Source organism: Myotis daubentonii, chromosome 10 (genome assembly GCF_963259705.1).
Source record: "Myotis daubentonii chromosome 10, mMyoDau2.1, whole genome shotgun sequence".
Lineage (NCBI taxonomy): Eukaryota > Metazoa > Chordata > Mammalia > Chiroptera > Vespertilionidae > Myotis > Myotis daubentonii.
This window is the reverse complement of record NC_081849.1, coordinates 13,482,694-13,492,204: the sequence shown is the minus strand read 5'-3', so window position 1 is coordinate 13,492,204 and position 9,511 is coordinate 13,482,694. Positions and strand designations below refer to the sequence as shown.

The 9,511-nt window shown below is 41.2% G+C and overlaps 1 long non-coding RNA gene across 1 annotated transcript; it reads right to left on the bottom strand.

Moving 5' to 3' along the window:
* Positions 1-1,209: 1,209 nt before the first annotated feature.
* On the bottom strand, positions 1,210-8,966 carry LOC132242676 (uncharacterized). Its single transcript, XR_009454692.1, has 3 exons — positions 8,851-8,966; positions 8,466-8,593; positions 1,210-1,247 (listed from the first exon to the last, which is right to left on the bottom strand). It is a non-coding gene; the product is annotated as an uncharacterized LOC132242676 (long non-coding RNA).
* Between the last annotated feature and the right edge of the window lie 545 nt (positions 8,967-9,511).

The following is a 9,511-nucleotide window of genomic DNA, read 5'->3' as shown; positions in this document are numbered from 1 at the left end:
ATATTCCTGAGCAAAATCACCACAGACCTGGGACCTTGAAAATGATTGCTTGCGTGCTGGGCTTCCAGTTCTCTGTGACAGTTTAAAATGGCCCTGCAATGTCTCTGGGAGACCTATGTATATGGCTTGGCATGGGGTATAGGCAGGATTTTCAGTGTTGCTTACTGCATTTTTCAGCATGTGCAGTGTGGACAAAAGGGGCCACATGCTAACCTGACAAGCTCAGGGGAGGCCTGCATGGCAGTCTTGCAGACTCAGAGACCTAAAGTAACCACAAAAGATGGTCTGAAAATTAAATATTTAACTGCAAACAGGTTATAGTGGGTTGTCATGTCCTAGGCCAGTATTTTCCCTGACAAAGATCAACTTAGGTCTTTACTGAGCCCATTTGTCTTTTTGCTTCTAGGATAACATATTTGTGAAATATCTGGGTAATTTCTAAATTCCTCTTTTTTCGGGACCCTTCAGGGTTCAACAAATATCACCAGGACATTTGCTCATTGTTATGTTATCAAGTTAATCGTCAAGTGTTAATGATGTTGAACTATCCTGTATCCATCTATGTAAAAGCAGCACATGTCCATCATGTCACTTTTTATCCTATCCCAGAGGTTTTCCTGCTTTGCTTTATCCCACCTCCTTAAACTATCACCAATGGATTTCATGTAATCCACCTACATCCCTTTCCTTTGATTGCAATGTATAAATACAGATGTAACCTGGCATTCTTTGGAGCAACACCTCAATTCCTAGAGGTTCTGCTTCAATGCATGTCAACAGTTTGGCTCAAATAAATTCACCATAATTCTTTACAGTGTTTTTTTTTACGTTAACAGCAGCAAAAATTCAGCACTCTTTGGGGTCACCAACCTGTACCCAATCTTGTCCCAGCCCCTTTCTTTGGCCTGAGCAAGCCTACCAATTCCACCACTGTAATGACAGAAGGGAACACATTGCTCCTATAAAGTGACATCCTTCAGAAGCTTGGGGGTTTTCAGATATGCGTACCCTTGATGACCCGTGTAGTTTCACAAATGTCCTTAAAGTGAACACAAAGGTTTAAATCTCTTGACTTTCATGCTTTTGTGGGGTTTTCTGACTCAAGTGAATAATGAACCATTTTCAGAGGTCACCTCTGGCTGCTTACAGAAAGAGGAAGTTCCTCTCCTCATAAAATTCTACTTTAAGAATTTCCAGACCTGTATTTACCTTGAGCTTCCTCCTTTCTGTATCTTCCTCCGAAAAATCTATTTTGGAAGAAAACAACATCATGATTATTCATACAATGACCACTCTCTCTAAAGCTTTATTCCTTCTGTCTTAATTGAGATGGTAACTTTTTTGAGGGCAGAAACTCTGCCTAGTCCTTTGACTCTTCCATAGTCCTAACTTAGGACCTTGCATGCAGCTGGCAATGCATTTTCTTGGCTGTTTCAGATAACATTCAGCAGATAATTCCCAATAAAAACACTTAGAAGTAGCAAAGAAAATGAAAGTATCTACCAGAAACCTACACAGCAGCTCTGTTTTAGGTCAAGAACAAGAATAGGATTCCTGTTAGTACTTTTACTCTTTATCATTGTTGAGGAGGTCCTAATCAATGTAATAGGAAAAATGAAGTACTGGGAAGAAAGAGACAAAACATATTTGCACATGAGATGATGCACAACCTAAAAAGCCCAAGAGCATAGGTTAAAATTTTATTGGCAGTAATATGACAACTCAGTAAGATGGCTAAATCAAGACATGCAAATGTAATAACTTTCCTACATACCACAAATAACTAATAAAAAAAAATAGGGGAGAACCCAAGATGGTGGCATAGGTAAACACCAGAAATTGCTGCCTCTCACAACAACTTCCAAAATACAATGAAAAGAAAAAACAAACATCATCCAGAACCACAGGAAGGCTGGCTGAGTGGAAATTCTACAACTAGAAGGAAAGAGAAAAGCACACTGAGATTCAGAGGAGCTGAGGAAGTAAAGTGCAGAGGTACGGAGGCACGAGCTCGCGGAAAGGGGCTGGCACCTAAGGAGGTGGCTTTCTTTTTGAATGGGGAGGGAGTCTCAAGCTTGCGACTGCTCTGAACTCCAGGTCCAGGAAGTCATATGGGGAGAAACGGGACTGTCTGGCAGTGGGCAGAACTCAGAAGTTGAGGGCGGCTTTCCCTCAGAAGTGCTTGCAGCAATTACTGGGTCACTGAGATGCGGGGCCCCTTAGGGCAGGGGTGAGGATCAGCCATAGCGGCTTGCTCTGCTCTGTGGATTCCCTGAGATCCGGCTCCACCCATGCTACTGTAGAGGATTTGCATCTGAATGCCCTGGCCCTTTACAATCTGAAAATTACCCAACAAACTGTAGCTCAGCCAGACAGACCCAGAACTTCCAAGAGAAGGCCCAAGGCCCCATAGGAGCTTGCATTGCTTCATAGCTGGGCCTCATCTGGGCACCTCCAAACCCCCACAAAAGAAGGGGAATCTGCAGATCTCTTTGTAGCTCCTGCTGGGTTGCCTCAGGCAGTGGCTAAATTAGCACCTCTTTAGATCCAAGAGCCAGTGTACCCAGTGGTCAGAGTGGGACCATCCAGATTACAACTCCTCAGATCCATAAGGGTCACACTCAGGGGGCAGACTCAGTGAGCACCAAAGCCCCATTGAAGCAAGTCTTGTCCCAGAAGGGTATCTTCACCATAGAAGTTCTCCCACTGCAGACACAGCTGATTCTCACAGCCAATTGGCCTGGAAGTCAATTCCTCCCAGCTATACCTACAACAATCAAGGCTTAACTACAACAAGACTGTGCACAAAGCTCACCAGGGGGTGCACCAAGAGTGTCCACCTCAGGTAATTGGGGAGACTGATCCACTGGGCCCTATAGGATATCTAGCACAGAAAGCCACTCTATCAACACTGGGAAGCAGCCAAAATGCGGAGACAAAGAAAGGGGACACAAATGATGGAAATGGAGGAAAGCAAACTATTGGATACAGAGTTCAAAACCACACTTTTAAGGTTTTTCAAGAACTTTCTAGAAACTGCCAACAAATTTAGTAAGACCCTCAAAAAGACGGATGAGACCGCCAATAAATGTAGTGAGATCCTTAAGAAATCTAGTGAGACCATCGAGGGTATGAGAAGGACCAACTAGAAATTAAGCATACACTGACTGTAATAACAGATATTATGCAGACTTCCAACAGCAGACTAGAGGATCGCAAGAATCAAGCCAATGTTTCGAAATTAGAAGAAGCAAAAAACACCCAACCAGAAAAGAAAAGCAAAAAAAGAATCCAGAAATATGAAGATAGTGTAAGAAGCCTCTGGGACAGCTTCAATGGTACCAACCTCGGAATTATAGGGGTGCCAGAAGAAGAGAGAGAGCAAGATATTGAAAACCTATTTGAAGAACTGATGACAGAAAACTTCCCTTACTTGGTGAAAGAAATAGACTTCCAAGCCCAGTTAGCGCAGAGAACCCTAAACAAAAGAATCCAAAGGGGACCACACCAAGACACATCATAATTAAAATGCCAAGAGAAAATCTTAAAAGCAGCAAGAGAGAAAATGTCAGTTACCTACAAGGGAGTGCCCATACGACTGTCAGCTGATTTCTCAACAGAAACTATGCAGGCCAGAAGCGAGTGGCAACAAATATTCAAAGTGATAAATGCCAAGAATCTACAACCAAGATTATTTGATCCAGCAAAGATACCATTCAGAATTGAAGGTCAGATAAAGAACTTCACAGATAAGGAAAAGCTAAAGGAGTTCATTACCATCAAACCAGTATTATATGAAATGCTTAAAGGTATCCTTTAAGAAGAGGAAGAAAAAGAAAAAGGTAAAGCTACAAATTATGAACAAGAAATACACCTCTATCAACAAGTGAATCTAAAAATCAAGTGAATAAATAATCTGATGAACAGAATAATATGGTAACTATAATAGAATCAGGGGCATAGATAGGGAGTGCAAAAGGAGGGGGGGGGAAAGGTAGGGGATGTGGGAAGAAACTGGACAAAAATCGTGCACCTATGGATGAGGTCAGTAGGGGGTGGGGGCCGGTGAGGGCAGAGGGCGGGGTGGGAACCGGGTGGAGGGGAGCTATTGGGGGAGAAAAGAGAAACAACTGTAATAATCAGAAAATAAAGATATCATTATTTTAAAAATAAAAAAATCCCATAAAAAATGAAAGACCATTTGCAATATCAATAAAATGTATAAAGAAATAAACTTAACAAAAAATGTGTAAGACCCATTAAAACTCTTCTGAAAGACTTTAGAAAGAATACACAAAGTGAAGTACTGTGTTCCTACAAGGTAGTAAAGATGCCAGTTCTCCTTAAATTAATCTACAAATGCAATGTAATCCTATTCAAATTCCACGATGATTTTTAAACCTAAACCGACCCACTGACATTTGGTAGAGAAAATATGCAATGAAATGTATGAAAAAAGATAAAAAAGGAGGAGTTAAACTTCCAAAAAGGAGTTTAAGAAGGAACTGGATTTATATAGTGACACAGGCCCTAGCCAGTTTTGCTCAGAGGATAGAGTGTTGGCCTGAAAACTGAAGGTTCCTGGGCTCCAATCTGGTTAAGGGCACAGACCCGGGTTGCAGGCTCCATCCCTAGCAGGGGATGTGCAAGAGACAGCTGATCAATGATTCTCTCATCATTGATGTTTCTATCTTTCTCTCCAGCTCCCCTCCTCTCTGAAATCAATCAAAATATATGTGTAGTGATACTGCTACTGGTACAAAAAAAGCTAATTGGGTCAACAGAATAGAGTCCACAAAAAGATAGATTTTTGTTCAGTAAAGAAAGAATGAGATCTTCAATAAAACATTTTAAGACAATTGGATCTTCATATAGGGGAAAAACAGTCAACCACAAGAAAAGCAAATAAAACCAATGATAGTTTTTTTTTAATTTGAGAAAAATCCCCAAATGTTATAAAAAGGACTAGAAGAAAATATCAGACAACTTTCATACTGTGAGGTGACAAACACCTCGCTAATAAAATCCACACTCCATAAGCCATGAGAAGATCAACAGGTATGGAGAAAGATGTCTACACATAGCCTACTCTTCACAGCCCTTGCCCTCTTCCACCCTGGATTGTCTTCTCCCTATTGATTTATGGAACTCTTTTTACATTAAATAACTTAATTCTTGCCTGACCGGTTTGGCTCCGTGGATAGAGCATTGGCCTGAGGACTGAAGGGTCCCAGGTTCGATTCCAGTCAAGGGCATGAACCTTGGTTGCGGGCACATCCTCAGTTGTGAGGTGTGCAGGAGGGTGCTGATCTATATTTCTCTCTCATTGATGTTTCTAACTCTCTATCCCTCTCCCTTCCTCTCTGTAATAAATCAATAAAATATATTTTAAAAAATAAATAAATAAATAACTTAAACCTTAGTGGATTGCACTGACTTTCACTGTTTCGAATATTCCCCAGTGGTCTTTTTGTTGTTGTTAATCCTCACCTAAGGATATTTTTTCCATTGTTTTTCAGAGAGAGTGAAAGGGAGGGGGCAGGAGGGAAAAAAGAGAGAGAAATAGGAATGTGATAGAGGCACATTTACTGGTTGCTTCCTGCATGGCAGGTGCCCTGCAACCCAGGTACTCGCCCCTGACCTGGAATCAAACCTGTGACCCTTTGGCACTCAGACTGATGCTCTCACTATTGAGCAACAGCGGCCATGGCCCCAGTGTTATTGTCTTTAAGGAGACAGAGCAGTGGAGGAAGAAGCAAAGACTTCGCAGTCAGGCAAAACAGGGTCCTGCTTTTGACTTTGCCACTGGGAACTTAAGTCAATCTCCATCTATGGGAGAAGGTGGTACTGTCTTCCTCACAGGATTGTGGGGATTGAATATGTGTATGGAAAAATCTACATCCTGTGCTTGGCATCAACCAGTGCTAAGTTTGCTAATGGTGTTACAGAAAAGCTGGTCAAATCTATCAAAGTCTCTACCTGTGGTATCAGGCTCCAAAAGCTTTTTCCCAACACCAGATTATAAATATATTGCTTCTGTTTTTTCCTAGTACTAATACAGGTTCCATGTTTTTTACATTTATGTAAGTATGTTTGTTTAAGATGAGAATATAGACCTGCTATTATTTTCCTTCTCATATAATTAGGGGGCTTTTCTATTCCCATTTTTCATTTTCTTCCGCTGATTAGAATATTAAAATGTGACATTTCAAAAGTCTTAGGAACACATAGGTCTGAAGCCACTTGGTCTATACACATCTCTGCTCTGCTCCATGATGTGTTCACCTAGTATTTCTCTCATGGGGAGACACATTTTAAAAAATTGTTTACCACATTTTTAAGTTCTCAGGGGAGGGGACTGCCTTACTATTACCAAAAAAAAAAAAAAAATAGTGACACAGCTCACAAAAGGACTAAGAACAGCATGGCTGGAAGACTCTGGGAAAGCTTTATGAAGAAAGATGAACCTGAGCTGGCTTTTGAGATATTCACAGGACTTTCCCAGGGAGAGCAAAATAAGGGAATTTTAGATGGGCAAAGGCATTTAAAAAAGTGGGAATGGGCCAGGTGTGGGCTAGGTTATGGTGAGGGGTGGCTTTGGCTAGAATGGAGGGTTGCCATGACTGTTGAAATATATTATGTTGGATTTATGGGGTAGAGTCAAGATCTTCAGCTTATTAAATCATTCTTTTAATGTCAGCAATCTGCCTGTAGGGAAAGCACACCATCATGTAATTGAACAAAAGGGACACAGACAAGCTCTAGGAACAGGTGACTCTAACATGACAGGCTTTAGAGAAGCCCGATGCAGGATTTAGGTTGCAGTGTTTTAACTGAATCTACTAACACCATGCCTTACACACTGGAGAAGAAAGCTGCTAAGTATACCTTAAGAATTCACAAGATCCCACTTTTGTCATTATGCCATGTCCCATCTGCTAGGGTGACATAGCTCCATGAGGTTGGAGATTCCATATCTCTCCTCATTTTAGCCAACAAATAAAGAAGTCAGGAAGAGAGTAATTGATTAGTACATCAACTCAACATCGTTCATTTTGAGTTGAAGAAATTTTGCTATCATATCAATTCTGGCATATCAAACTTAAGTTTCAAAATAGTCTCGTGGCTGGTTTGACTCAGCGTATAGCGCATTGGTCTGTAGACTGAAGGGTCCCAGGTTCGATTCCAGTACAGGGCACATGCCTGGGTTGCGGGCTTGTTCCCAATAAGGGGCTTGCAGGAGGCATCCCATCTTTGATGTTTCTATCTCTCTCTCCCTCTCCCTTCCTCTCAGAAATCAATAAAAATATATATTTTTAAAATGGTCTAATGGCTTGTTATCTTGATTTCATTTTCACAGATTTCTGGGAGTGGGCTTCCTTTAAACATCCCTGCAATATAATTTTTAATAAAAAAAGAATAAAGCATATCTCAGTGCTCATGACTAAAGAAGAGTATCAAGTAGGAGTAGACAGGAAAGTGGCTTTGATTTTCAGGTTGTGGGTTCTGAACCTCCTCAAAGATGGACTATATATTGGAAATCTGAATTAACTGTTGTCTTACCACAATGAGACAGAAAACTACAGAATAAAACGTTGTTACTGGAATCATAGCTGCTGCAGTGATGATGTCATTCTTATATCTTGTCACTTCTTGCCTGAGCTAGAAGAAGGAGGAGGAGGAGGAGTTTGAGGAAGAGGAGGAGGGGGAGAGAGAGGGGAATGGGAGGAGGAGAAGGAGTGGGCAAGGGGGAGGAGAAGAAAAAGAACAACAGCAACAGCAACAACAAGAACAACATTAAAAAAAACCCACAAAGGTATGGAAAGCATAAAATCTAATTATTCTCTAGCCTATTCTAATGAATTGGTAACTGTTCTTAACTACTATTCTAAGACCCCACCTTTCCACGTGGTTCTTAAGCAACATACCACATCTTATAGGCTCTTAAAGAACATACCACATCTAATGTGTTATGTAATCTGCTCATTAGCATTTTCTTGGACAATTTGTTCATCTTGGAATTTAGGACCTCTTCTCATCTACACTAGGAACAGTGGCACAAATCTCTAAATGAGCAAAGTGGCAGATCACTGTCTAAGCCAAAGTCACATGATCAAGACAGGATTGAGACGAGGTGCCCCTGGTCTTCCTACTTGGGTACTTCATGGCATGTCCTAAACCAGTGATAGCGAACCTTTTGAGCTCGGCGTGTCAGCATTTTGAAATACCCTAACTGAACTCTGGTGCAGTTTCACATATATTAATGTTTTGATATTTGCAACCATAGTAAAACAAAGATTTATAGTTTTGATGTTTATTTTACATATTTAAATGTCATTTAACAAAGAAAAATCAACCAAAAAAATGCGTTTGCGTGTCACCTTTGACACGTGTGTCATGTTCCCCATCACTGTGACCTAAACTGACTAAAAGTCCAGGGCAGGTGTCTCAGAACCTGTCCTCACCTCATTGGATGCCTTCTCTTCCTGCTTCTGGGGGGCTTGCATCCTCTCATCTTTCCATTGTTCCGCATCCCACTCTGCGTTGGATATCTTTACTTCCTGCTGCTGGGTGAGCAGTCTCATCAGAAGGCCTATTCCAGAAAATAGAGTTTCCTCGGTCAATTTTTGAAACTTGAATGGTTAAGTTTTGGGTTAACAGAAGGATTCCTTCTGTTGTTTCTCAAATGATTCAGGGGCATATCTGCATCGAGTACATTTGAAAGAGGGAGTTGAATGAATGGTAATAAAGTGAATTCTATATCTTCTAGATTTCCTTCCAAGAAATAAGGCAATTGGTAATTTAGTGCACTATTAACATCACTTTTATCATTAAAGTCTAGCTGCTCACTCATAAGGGATGAGGAAGTGTCGCTCTTTTTGTTTGAGGATGCCCTCTCTGGCTCAATGGTCAGCTCAGTGCTGATGTTCTGCCGGCCTTGTAATACTTTGATGAGAGGTCCTTCTAATAGGAGCTCTTCATCTGTCAAAAAAGAAGAAATCACATTTGATATTGAAAGACTCATGGGACAGATATTTGTCAGTCCAGAGCCTACATCCCCGTCCAATATATAGGGAATCGGCAAATATTTGAGTGCCATTTGGAGAGGAGAATTATAAACCCCAACTTACATCTATGATTGTTGACAAAACCAAAGGAGAAACTGTATCTTTTTTTAAAGTGGTTATTTACTTAGAACATTCCATAACATGACATATGGTGACTATATTTAGGATTATTCCATTGGTCCCCAAGGGCCAACTGCCCGTTACTGGACAAAAGCCAGGGCTGGAAGACCCACTCAGTTAGACGCTCTGCAGATCTACTGTGACTCCTCACATTCACGCACCCCATCCTGTCCTGCTTCAGATGCAGAGGGGGCCTGAGCCTTCCTCTCTCCACTCTTCAGGATGCTTGTGTTCTTGCTACCATCACAGATGACCACGATTAACACCCACTGCTAACACGTCCTCATCTGGACATACCCTTCTCCACTAACCCACCGATTCCT